At 41.7% G+C, this 13180-nt stretch overlaps 1 long non-coding RNA gene across 1 annotated transcript; it reads right to left on the bottom strand.

Moving 5' to 3' along the window:
* Positions 1 to 1285: 1285 nt before the first annotated feature.
* Positions 1286 to 12973, bottom strand: LOC112648035 (uncharacterized). The gene is made up of 3 exons (XR_003128673.3): positions 12841 to 12973; positions 11309 to 11363; positions 1286 to 2861 (listed from the first exon to the last, which is right to left on the bottom strand). It is a non-coding gene; the product is annotated as an uncharacterized LOC112648035 (long non-coding RNA).
* Positions 12974 to 13180: the final 207 nt, after the last annotated feature.

A 13180-nucleotide genomic window follows, 5' to 3' on the forward strand; every position in this document is an offset into this window, starting at 1 on the left:
GGGTGGGGGTTGGTGGCAGGGAAGAAGACTTCCCAGCCAAGACTCATCCTTCCTGGCTCCTTCGGCCACTAGGGAGCAAGGAAGGGGGAATCTATGTGGAAGGGAGGTGGGCTCCTTCCACCTCTGCTCCTGTTAATGTGCTCCCATTCCTTGTGGCTTTAGAAAGAGCCCTGTTCCGGGGATGAGGACAGGCCCATGTTAGCCCCAACTCTATCTCTTACCCCTTGGTAAGTTTATTTTTTATTTTTTATTTTTATTTTTATTTATTCATTTAATTACCCCTTGGTAAGTTTCTTAAAGCCTCTAGAACTCAGAGATTGCTCTGAACACACTTCAGTTTTCTTGAATCTCTGAATTGGGTGCAATGAAGGATGATTCATTTGTTGGTGGGGGGGGAGCAGGTTTCACAGGGGAGGGAGTTGAGATCCAGACTGAAGCTAAGCGGCTTGCTTAGGACCAGAACACTGTCCTCCGGGTCCAGAGAAATTGTTTTTGTTTTTCACAGGACCCCACCGTCTCTCAAAAGGCCGGTGAAGTCTGCTGGCTGCGATAAGCCGCGCTCCTACCCCGGCAGATCGTGGTTGACTCCTGTTCAGCGTCCCCAGGGAAGCTTTCCTGCCAGGTTGCAGTGTCTGGCCCCTGGTTAGGTGAGTGACCGCTGCATTCCCAATGCCAGGTGTCTGGCCCTGTGCTTGGAGCGAGGCAACTTCGTTCTATTTCTGAAGTCTGCCCACCGCACTCCAGGGGTTTGTGCCCCAGATGATATGTGACTCTTTCTCTGTGACTCATTCCAAATGATTGGGGGGTTTTCTTACAAGACAGAGCAGTGAAATGGCCCTTTGGGGACTGGGAGTGAAGCAGGATGAAGGAGGGAGGAGAGAGAGGACCCCTTCCCTCCTTCTCTCTGCTTTGGCACTGATTCTGTCCACACCGATTTCGATCCCATGGGCACCTGCCTGGAGCCCTCCGGGTGAGGCGGTGGGGGCCTCCCAGCAGGTGCCTCCCCGCTGCCCCCATATGGCCTTCCTGTCTCTTCCCCACCACAGGCTCACAGATCCCTGTGCCTTTGAATGTTTGCCTGGGAAACACCATATGTGTGAACTAAGTTTATAAAGCACTATGTTTAAGAATAAATTTCAAGATGCTATTTTTCAGCAGCCTATGAATCATTTAAACTCATTTGCAAAATAAACAGTTTGCCAGGGGAAATTCATTTTTGATGACCGAAGACAGAATGAAAGTCATAATACGTGAGGCTTTTCTGTCCTGATAGTCATGAGCTATTTGTCAGGAGGGATAGGAATGAATGGGCAGCCTATAACTTTTTAAATGCAAACTCCTGAGTAATAAATATGTGTGTGTGTGACTGTGTGTGTGTATCTCTATATATCTAACATGTAATATAGTAGACGCAGACTCCCATTTTCAGAGCTGCATGGCATTTTGTCAAACAACTTGGACTTTATTTTGGTCTTGCAGCAGGAGTATGAAGACGAATATTACAATTTTTAAAAAAGATTTGATAGGGTCACTCTGTGTTTCTGGATTTACCATAGGACCATTCATCTCCCCACCTGGTAATAAAATAGGACGTTGGGAGGCTACCTCCCCCAGATGCATGTGAAAGGAAAGACTTGCTGCTGATGGGGCAGGAGGTGGCGGTGACCTGGACGGGCAGGGAGGGATGGGCAGGGGTGTTTGCTGCCTGGGAGGCTGGGTCTCAGGTGCATGGTTTTTGGCTCATTGTACCTTGCGGTCTCTTCGCATCCTCGTGATCATTGGCTGAATCGTGCTCTTCAGCTCTCTCTGCTCAGTCTGTTGTGTTTTCTCTCCGTCTCTGAGCAGGGAAGCTGGGCCTGGCTGATGATGATGAACGCTACATGTACAAAGCAATCAGCACTACTTCATCAGGGGCAAAGCCACTATTTAGGTCAGTTCCGGGGACCGGAGCCCGCCGCAGTGATTTCCTCACTTCTTCAAGGGGACGTCCCAGGCCGTGCGGGGAATTGTCTAGAGACATGCAGCACATCACAGAAATGTGCACCCGCAAACTGGGGATCGCTTCAAGACGGCCTGCAGCGGGATTAAGAAACTGCTGGAATGCTCTGGTTTATTCGCCGCCGTCATTGTACAAATGGTGCTGGCTTCCCTTCTCTCAAACATTTCCTTTTAGCAATTCCAGACAGGGCTGCATTTTTCTACAATCAATCCTGATTGGGCCACCAGGGATCAAACCTATCATACTGCCCTAACTGAGCCATCAGTATATAAAACCTGCGTGAGACTTGCATGTTGAAAGAACACTAGGAAACTGGGTTTATCTGCAGGTGCAGAAGAGAAGTGGGGTATCGGGTGTGGACTCAGAAGCAGGTCTCAGGTCTGTGCTGAATAGAGTTGGGGTGCTCCTGGCTTTCCAGCTGACCACAGAGGAAGGAACATCTTGGCTCCTAATCCGATTCCCTACAGCCTAGAGAGCTGAAGCAACTTGGGTTTCTGGTTTGACTTAATGCCAGCATGCATGCCCAGCTGGTGTGCGGTATGAACCAGTTTGTTTGTTTGTCTTTTTGACTGTAAACATTGAGAAGGCTGGAGCCAAATCCCATGTTTGGTGCTCAAGGAACAGTCACAGAGTAGGTTACTGATTTTGTATTTTTGTTTACTTCTTGGGCCTTCAGCCTTTCTGAATGGCAGGAGAGCAGAGGTGCTGGGGAGTTCCCTAGCCAGCAGCTTCCTGGGATCTTGGAGTTTGGAGCATGGTTGAGGCCCTGGTCAGGTGCTCAGCACTGTTGAAGGCACGCTCCTTCTTGACACGGTGGTGTATGTCCATGCGTGTACCACTGGCACACTGTGTTTGTGTCCACCTATGATCCAACACTTGACATGCATGAAATGCAAGAGGCCCCCAGTGTTACTCCTGAAGACAGGGGCTACCTCTTTATTCACTTTTTGGTAGCCCGTTGGCTAACACAACACTTATTCACAATGACATCACCCAGCTAATACCAGTTTAGAAAGAAGCCTAGCCTACAGCCCTGAATTAACTTTATGACAAAGTAAATTAAACTAAACTCTATGCACAAACAGAATCAATTGACAATGGAAGGGCTATTCTAAAATGGAAAGTTTTATGGGCTGAATGCAGACTATGTGAGCTAATAGCATATTTGCAGTACTATGAAGTACATAATCTCTCCTATGGAGTATTCTTTCTAAACAGCTGGAATATCATGAGCCTTTAGATCTAACTTGTACCTCAGAGGAAATTCAGAGAAACTATTTCAGTAAGACAAAAAAGAAAGAATTATACAGATCCAGACTGTGGGACATTCTTCTGGACAACTGGCCCCGTCTATTAAATACGAGACTTGATCTAAGAGCTCAAATGGAGGGTGTGGGGTGGGGGGTGTTCTAGATTTGGGGAAGATTTAAAAGATGTAACAACCAAATGTAGTGTGTGTTCCTTCATGTAGGGATCTGTTTAGAAAGAAAGAAAAGCCATGAAAGGTAGTGGGGCTGATTAGTCAAAGCGAGGCCTGAACTGTGCATTATATGACATCAAGGAATTTGATGTCATTTGATAGGAAAGAATTTGATAGGAAAGAGCAATCATTGGATATAGATGGTGGGTGTTCATTGTACCAGTCTTCCTATTTTTTTGTTTTTGTCTGTTTGAGATTTTTATCCTTTTTTTTTTTTTTTTTTTTTTTTAAGAAAGTAAAATAGCTATTTGACAAGAAAGGGAAAAAAAAAATACAATCTAATGCTCTAAGGCAAGGAGGTGAGAATCAGTAAAATGGGTTCTGGGACCTACAGGGAGTTCAACTTGGTTGGAAAGTCAACTCCACGTGGGTGCTGCAGACTGTATGAATGGAAAAGGGGATGGGACGGACCACGCCTACTATGGAGCTTAGACTGTTTACTGGAGCCAAGGGGGCTCCCTGGGGGGCTTTATTTTTAAATAATAACTTGATTTTTATTTTCGTTTTTATTAGAGAGGGAGAAAGAAAGGGGGGGGAGGAGAGGCAGAGAGAGTGGGAGAGAGAGAATCTTAAGTAGGCTCCATGCCCAGCAGAGAGCCTGACCTCATGGCTCTGAGGTCATGACCTGAGCTGAAATTGAGGCTCACTTTACCAACTGAGCCACTCAGGTGTCCCTTAAATAACTTTATTGAGATACAATTCATATACCACAAAGTTCAGTCTTTTAAAATGTTTAAAATATTCAGTGCTCCAAGGTCTATAGAGTTGTACATCCCAACACTACTAATTCCAGAACATTTTATTGCCTCAATTTGAAATCCTGTACGCATGAGCAATCTCTGCCCTCATCTCCCATTCTCCCAGTCCATGGTAACCACTAATTTGCTTTCTGCCTCTATGAATTTGCCTTTTCTGGACATTTCATATATGTGGAAGCATAGAATATATGGCCTTTTGTGTCTGGTTTCTTTCACTGAACATGTTCTAATGTTCAATAATGTTGGAGCACGTCTCAAAATCATATTCTTTTTATGGCCAAACATTTTATAATATGGATACACACATTTTGTCTATCCATTTTTCATTTGAGGGACATTTGGGTTATTTTCACTTTGGGGTTATTATGGATAATGCTACTCTGAAGGTGGTCAAAGGGTACAAACGTCCAGTTATAAGATGAATAAGTCCTGGGATGTAATGTACAACACGGTGACTATAACTTTAATTTAAAAGTGATGAAAGATAATGTGGCTGTGAATAGTCATGGGCAAGTTTTTGTATGGACATCTGATTTTAAATCTCTTGGGTATATACCTATAGTGTGTAGTATATAATATACAGCATATACTACATCTTTAGCAATTTAAGGAATTGCCAAACTTTCCATGGCAACAGAACCATTTGCTGTCCTACCAGCAACATGTAAGGATTCTAATCTCACCTCATCTTCAGTGATACCTGTTTACCTTTTTTATTAAACATCCTCATGGGAAGCAGTATCCCATTGTGATTTTGATTTACATTTTCCTAATGACTAATGAGACTGAGTATATTTTCATGAGTTTATTCACCATTTATATACCTTCTTTGGAGAAATGATTCTTTGACCCCGTTGCCCATTTTTAAACTGGGTTGTCATTTTATTTTTATTTTTATTTTTTTATGATAGTCACACAGAGAGAGAGAGAGGCAGAGACATAGGCAGAGGGAGAAACAGGCTCCATGCACGGGGAGCCTGACGTGGGATTTGATCCCGGGTCTCCAGGATCGCGCCCTGGGCCAAAGGCAGGCGCCAAACCGCTGCGCCACTCAGGGATCCCTTATTTGTATTGTAAAGAATAATTATGTTATTTTAAATCAGGTGTTTTTGTTTTTGTTTTTTTCATGATCATTCTGACATGGACATAAAATAAGAGAGGCATGTGTAGGTAAAAGAGATGTGTTATACTCAAAAACCCCAGAAGAGGGAGGCATGGCATGCCACGCATTGGTGCAACTAAGCTGCTGGGGAGCCATGGATGGTGAGGACAAAGGAACAAGTGTCTTTATTGGGGGTCAGGGTGGCACATATGCAAAAGGTATGAGGGGATTTCATTGGTGTGTTTGAATCTCAATAGGTCAGAGTCAGGGGAGGGCAAGAAATGGACAAGGACCAGCCTTATCACACAGGTGTACCTGCCCACCTGGCAGAGTGCTCAAAGCTTGTTTGTGGGGATGTTGGGGCATCAGGAAAACATGAAGTTTTTTTAAAAGTCTACAGTACACTATGATTAAGTCATACACATTCTTAATGTATTCTAGATACAAGTTCTTTATCAGGTATATGATTTGCAACTATTATGTTCTTCCATTCTGTAGATTGTCTTTTGACATTTTTGGTGGTGTCCTGTGAAGCACAAATATCTAAAATTTTTATGAAGTCCAATTTATTTCTTGTCACTCATGCTTCTGGTGTCATATATGAGAAGACATTGCCTAATCCAAGGTCACAAAGATTTACTCCTATGTTCTTTTTCTAAGAGTTTTATACTTTCAGTTCCTACATTTAGATCTCTGATCCATTTTGAGTTAATTTTTGTATATGGTGTGAGATAGGGGCCCAACTTTCTTCTTTAGCATGTGAATATACAGTTGCCCCAGCACCATGTTTTTTGATTGTTAATTCAATCTTTTTACTTTATAAATCTATTTCTATTTATTCTTGAGTCAATTTCAGTAGTTTGTGCCTATGAAGTTGTCTATTTCATTTAGGTTATTAATTTGTTGGCATACAACTGTTCATATATTTCCTTAGACTCTAGTAGTGATGTTTCCTCTTTCATTCTGGCTTTTACTAAGGCAGTCTTTCCTTTTTATCTTTCTTTTTATCTCCTTGACCAGTCTAGCTAAGCTTTGTCGGTATTCTTGATTTTTCCTAAGACTCAACATTTGGTTTTTCTCTACTGTTTTCTATTGTTTATTTCACTTACTTCTGTTTTATTCTATCCTGTCCTTCCTTCTGCTTCTCTTAGGCTTAATTTGCTCTTCTTTTTCTTAAAGCGTAAAGTTAGGTTACTGATTTGAGATCTATATTTTATAGGCTCATTCAAATTCTGAGCTTTCGCTAAGCAGGAGGAAGGGCTGTCAGCAGGATGTCTAAGAGCTGCACACCTGCCCTACATCCAGTCTGGTAGTTGTTCAGGCATAGAGACTCCTGGTGGTAATTCATGTCTACTGTGTTGACCATCACAATCACCTCCTTACAAGGAAACCTCTTGGAGTCAGCCGTTGGAGAACAAATGTCTCAAAGTAGTGCCACAAGAATCTTCTGCCATATTCTGAAAGGGACAGGCCGGGAGTTCTACTTGAAGTCTAAAATGGACTTTTTTTTCCTGTTAAAGATCTTGGGGACGCCTGGGTGGCTCAGCGGTTGAGCATCTGCCTTTGGCTCTTGGCGTGATCCCAGGATAGGTGATCGAGTCCCGCGTCGGGCTCCTTGCAGGGAACCTGCTTTTTCCTCTGCCTGTGTCTCTGCCTCTCTCTGTGTGTTTCTCATGAATAAATAAATAAAATCTTAAAAAAAAATCTTCAATCAGAGTCTTATAGAATATGACAATAGATATAGGCCATGACATGAAAGATTTAGAGAGAGGATGATGAGGAAAGCCTATGTCTAGAGAGATCTGCATTGAAATGGCTACTTATATATCCTCTGACTGGAGTCAGAATGTGCCCTGGAGTCTCAGATCGGGGCTGAGCCCTGCGGTGGATAGGAAGTCAATGCGGCTCTCTAGGTTAAGGGCTCTGGAGAAAGGAGTTATGCAGGTTATGCCATGATGAGAACTGAGGCAGCTAATGAAGCTCTTTTTCTCTGAGAGAATGTATGGCAGCAGAATGGGGAGACCAAGCAAGAGGGGAACCTAGAAGCCAGACCTAGGAGAAGTGAGATTGAGGACAGAAAACAGAGTGGGGTGAGGGAAGGGAGTGAGAGGCACTGAGGGCAGGGGCAAAACTAAATGGACCCAAGGTGCTTTGGAAAATGATCTTACTCTCCAAGAACCAAAAGGAGACTTAAGAAAATAATTTGGCTTTGGTAGGAGTGCAGTGGACCAGCCAGAAGCTGGTCCAGAATCAGAATTAGGACTGTAAGCATTCATCCCTGGATGCTCAGTATCTGCCCCAGCATGGGGGCTGAGCATTCCTCCTCTAGGTGCACTCCCCAACATCAGGTGTCCTGCTGGTTTAACAACCTTCTACTCTAGAGAACCACAATCACAGTGTCCCTAACTTCTGTGCCCACTACTCAGAATTAGCAAAGCTTTCCTGACATGTCAATACACACCCTGGGAAAAAAAAATAGGTCTGAATATTTGCTTCCCTTTTTCTTAGCCCAGAGGAAGGACTATGGGATTCAAGAAGAAGTGGCAAAAGAAGGCCCCCCAAAGGAACTGTAGACTCCAATTCTAGGGATCTGGGTCAAACTGAGCTATGACCTACTGGATGAAGCTCACCTCCAGAAACACCCTCCTCTGTCTATATGCTGCTTTGTTGGTGGTCACGGCTTATATGTCAATGTCTTGGGTCCTGCTATGTGGTGGTGAGGATGCGGAAGTGCTATGCAAGAGGACACATGGATGATTCTGAGAAAGAGGTCTGAGGCCCTGGATCACAGTAGAGGGGTCCTGATGGTAGAGACCCTGAAATCTTCTCCATCATACATTTGTTTGGGTTCAGCCTCTCCCTCAATGGTTTGCTCCTGTTACATTGACAGAAACCAGCAGTCTCTTATGAGAAGAGAGAACACATTTCAGTATTTCAATTGAGGCTGAGTTTGTTCTTACACCATATAGAGAGAAGACTGCTCTAATAGCATCTGCTCCAATGAACTCATTGATTGACAGTAGGACTGTTTTTAAGGAAATATTCCTGCTTTGATTCTTACTCTACCTATCTTGAAACAGCAGTTACGAACACTTTGGAGTAACTGCCAAGATATTAGCAGAGAATCATTTATCATGTTATCTGTAAGTATCTACCATGAATACTTTGGGGCACGAAGGGAATAGTACCTTCAATTTCGATTAAGACAAATTTGGAGGTGGGGATGGGGTAGGCAAGAAGATAACTATTTGTGGCCTGGAAAAAGGCAGAGCATCCCTAACATAACACTGCAGAGAGATTTGAAAAGTTGTCATTTTACTGAGTGTTTCTTATTCCTTCAAAAGAGAATATTTACATCCATGATATTTCTGCCTCAAGATGCACTTAATTTCTGGCTAATTGAGTCAGATTACAAATCACATCTGTTTAATGTAAACAGAAACCCAGTTAGGCTTCAACCTTTCCACCTGAGTCACTCTGTTAATTAAATTCCTGATTTATCAGCTCCCTTTCTGTCTCTCTCAATATCTGCCTCAAGTCAGATTGCCTGTGGTTTTCATGACTTCCCAAGATGGAAACCAGTCAGATGGACAACATCAGGCAACCTTAGATGCTCCAGTTTAGGGGATCAACACTTCAAAGGTCGCACATTTTATTCTTCTAACTTGATCTGCATTATAGTCAATACAACACACCATGAGAAATATTTTCTCAACAATGATAGCCTTTGTATCATTTTTTTGGAATGTGAATTAATTTTTGTAATAACCTTTTGAATGTACAAAGCATCTTTGCATATTATCTCATTAAAAGAGGCCTATGAGTTAGTAAAACTGCTGCTACTATTATTGTTAAAATTCAGAGAGAATTTGAAGAGGCCCATTTGAAGTCACAACACTAATAAGTGATACTATTACAAATTTAAATATGACGGTCTTCACATTTGAGTTGCCACAGTTTTGTGGGTTTTTTTCCTTTTTATCTACATCATGAAAAAGCTTGAATACTACTAGCACTAATCATAAATCTTAAGAGAATCTGATTTTGTAGGTAATAATCTGAAGCTAAATAATTGATGAACAGAGAGTCTGAGAAGCTGGTAAAGTCCTCTTGGGTTTTACACTATTCTGTTGTTTTCATCGCAGGGTGCACAACATACATGTGAGAAGCAAAGTATCTAGGAAAGCAGTGTGTTAGCATTGTCCCTGAACCTCTGATCCATTGGCACACACCCTACCTTGGTGTGTTTTGCAGCAAGGACAGCATGTCAGACTCATGTCTGCATGTGCAGACCATGGAGCAAAAATAAGTAGGCACACATTGCTGTCACCAGTATAATCTCTCCATGCCTCTACATATAATGCTTCCCTGGCTTTCCTGCTGTCTACCAATATAATAAAAAGCCCCTCACCTAGGATCCAAGAACTCTCTTTTGAAACATTTCCCACCACTTCTTTCAACGTAAAATCTTAGGCATGGTTTGTCCACTTGCCCTCTAACAATGATTTGTTTGCCCTTTTCCTGGCTTTTCTGGTCTTTACTTCTGCATTTTTTCCCTTTAAGGCTCAAACAATACTCTGAGTGGAAGCTTCCCATTTACTTTCATTCAAATTCCCCCCGCCCTTCTGAACATCCAAGGATTTCTTCCTACATTGTCCCCTTGCATCCTCACCTTCTATCTGTTAATCATACATGTATCTCACCTTCCTTACTAAACCATATGATTTGGGGGATTGGTTTATTTTATTTTATTTTATTTTATTTTATTTTATTTTAAATATTTTATTTATTTATTTATTTAGAGAGAGAAAGAGCACAAGTGGGGCACAGAGGCAGAGTGAGAGAGAGAGAAGAAACAGACTCCCTGCTGAACAGGGAGCCAGACTGGGGGCTCCATCTCAGGACCCTGAGATCATGACCTGAGCCAAAGGCAGACACTTAACTGACTGAGCCACCCGGGCACCACTGTTGGCTATAGTTTTGAACCTAAAACCCTAAATTGGTTCTACATTGCTCAAGGCAAGCACCAAGCACCGTGCCTTACACACAGTGCTTGTGGTCACTGAGTAATGGCTCCCACATAGGTCCATGTCCCAATCTCCAGAACCTGTGAATGCTAGCTAGTATGGAGGAACTTTATGATTAGGAGTCTTGAGATGAGATTATCCTGAATTATTTGGGTGAACCTGAGTGTAATCATAGCAGTCCTTATCAGAGGAAGCCAAGAGTCAAAGCCAAAGGAGAAAGTGATGTGATGAAGAGGACAGGGATAGAGGAAGGGGCTGAGAACCAAGGTATGCAGGTAGCCATTGAATGCTGAGAATGGCAAGGAAACAGATTCTCCCTCAGAGCATCCAGAAAGAACCAGCCCTGCCAACACCTTGACCATTGCCTGGTGAAACTAGCTTTGAAATTCTGTCCTCCAAAACTGTAATAATAAATTTGTATTGTTCTAAGCCACTGAGTTTAGGGTTATTTGCCACAGAAACAATAGGAAACTAATACAGTATCTGGAGAAAAGTTTATTGAATGAAAAATAAATGAATGACTATACGTAGATGAGTGAATAAATGAATTCAAAGAAAGAGTTCTGAAACGGACCCCTGCTTTATACTATTTTCTTGCTTCCTACTTTTAATCACATGGAAAATATTACCACAGTCAAGATGTTCTTTAATATTTTTCAATATTTTTCTGGAGATCTGATTAAAATGCAAAGGTTTTAGCGGGGATCCTGGAAAGTAGTTGACTAATCGTCCCACACCAATTGACTGCCGCTCTAGGGAGGGCAAGACGGGAGAGAACATATAGGAGGACAGGACTCAGTGGGGTGGAGGACATGAGGGACCTGGCAAACAGAGTTTCTCCAAGGCTGGTGGGGGCAGGTCTTGGTTAGATAGAGGGCTGCCCAATGCTGTAACCCAAGGAGCAGGACACAGAAGATCATAGTCACCAAAATCATACCTTACCTGTCCAAACTTTTTTCCTTGAACTGCAGAATCTTTGCAGAGTCTCTTTTTCCCCCTAAGGACAAATTCACATCATTTTCAGGGACAAAAGTTGAGGACAGAAGTATTTTTGTTCAATGTGTATCTTACTTCCCAGTGACTGACATGCCCTCTTTTAACTTTAATTAGAAACCAAACTGAATAAAACACTTGACTTTGACATACAGTAGTGATTTAAAAGGACTTTTCAACTCCACTACCAAAAAGAGGAAATAGTAATTCAAAAGGCTATTAGCATGGCCCTCGGACCACCTCTTGACACAGGGAAAGGCTAAGTTAATCAAAATGATAATTGTGCCACAAATCAATTACTATTTAAGGTTATTCCTACTCAACTTTACCGTAAAACTCTTCATAGCCCCTACAACACAATCCTAACTATGGTCTTTTGCAAAAAAATAAGCCATCCTTCATAGCCCCTACAACACAATCCTAACTATGGTCTTTTGCAAAAAATAAGCCATCCCTCATAAGGCGTGTGCGTGCCTGTGCACACACACACACACACCCCTCCTCATGGGCTATTAGCCGAGAGGCTATCATCTCCCTCATTTTCTCAAATAACATATATCATTCACACAGAGCCAGAACGTAATTTGAATGAAATCGAATGAGATTTTCCTCGGCTTCAAATGAATTGGAGTGGGAGATAATAATGCTTTCTATTTTTTTCCTATCCAACAAGATCAGCTCTTAGCTCCAAAAAAATTTTTAAAAGTCTCCCTAGTGTTTCAAATTTAAATACATTATATTTAATGCAGTTTCTAAATTTTAACTACTTCAGAATTCTGTTAAACTGCTCAGAAAGGCGTAGTGAGATTTTCAGATCTTCCAATCTAGCTGAAATCAAGCCCATGAGCATCAGCATAAAGCAGAACATTGCCTGGGCCTTTCTAAAGAGTCTCTGAGTCTCCTGGTCTCCATGTTAGAACTACATCTCTCTGTCCAACTAAAAAATTTAAAAATAAAAATATCAATCAGATAAAATTACTTTAATAAAACATCATCTGAGAGAGGGGAGAAAAGGGAATTCTTGAACACAATTTTCATATAAACCATCTTTACACATAGATGTCATTTTACAGTGGACTGGAATAGCGTTTGACTTGTTACTATGATCTATTTTTACTAAGACTGAGAAATCAAAGGCTTGAGGGAAGAATAGAACATTCTAAATTAAGCTGCATAAATAATTTTCACACTTTCTACTTGAACATCTATGTGGGTATTTCATTGTTTTTTATATTATCTATGAAGATGTGGTTTATGTCTTGTGCCTTATTCAGATGCTGCTGAGCTATTAAAAATTGCAGCTCCTGTTTTAACTCGGTAACATTGGATTCTATACTTCTTGGATTTCTCATCTTATAGATTTCCCTCAGTTCCCTGATTCCTGTTTCTTCTCACCTATAAGTCCAAAACTATTGGCTTATTCTCAGTAGGAAAGTTACCCATACTTTAATAAATGATAGAATGTCTGCTCATAGACTGACATTTCTTTAGGACTGTCCGTTTGTCTAACAACAAAAGAACAACATCAAGGATACTTCTTTAGCAAGTGGAAACAGGCTTCTCTGAAGATCACAGATTCAATGGGGTAGCCATGAGAGCAAAGGAATGACAATATACTTAGAACAATCTATTTTACTCAAAGTTCTAGAATTCTTTATTTTAGATAAAAATAATATGATATTAGGCAGAAGGTTTTAGCTCTTAGGCCACAGGAAAAAATTCATTATCTCCTCTCTTCCCTTGAATGCTTCTGCAAGGGACCTCTGAACCTCGTGTTGTAGTCAAAGCATATGTTGGCGGCCAACTGCCAACACTAAATAT

This window comes from Canis lupus, chromosome 7, assembly GCF_003254725.2.
Source record: "Canis lupus dingo isolate Sandy chromosome 7, ASM325472v2, whole genome shotgun sequence".
Taxonomy (NCBI): Eukaryota; Metazoa; Chordata; class Mammalia; order Carnivora; family Canidae; genus Canis; species Canis lupus.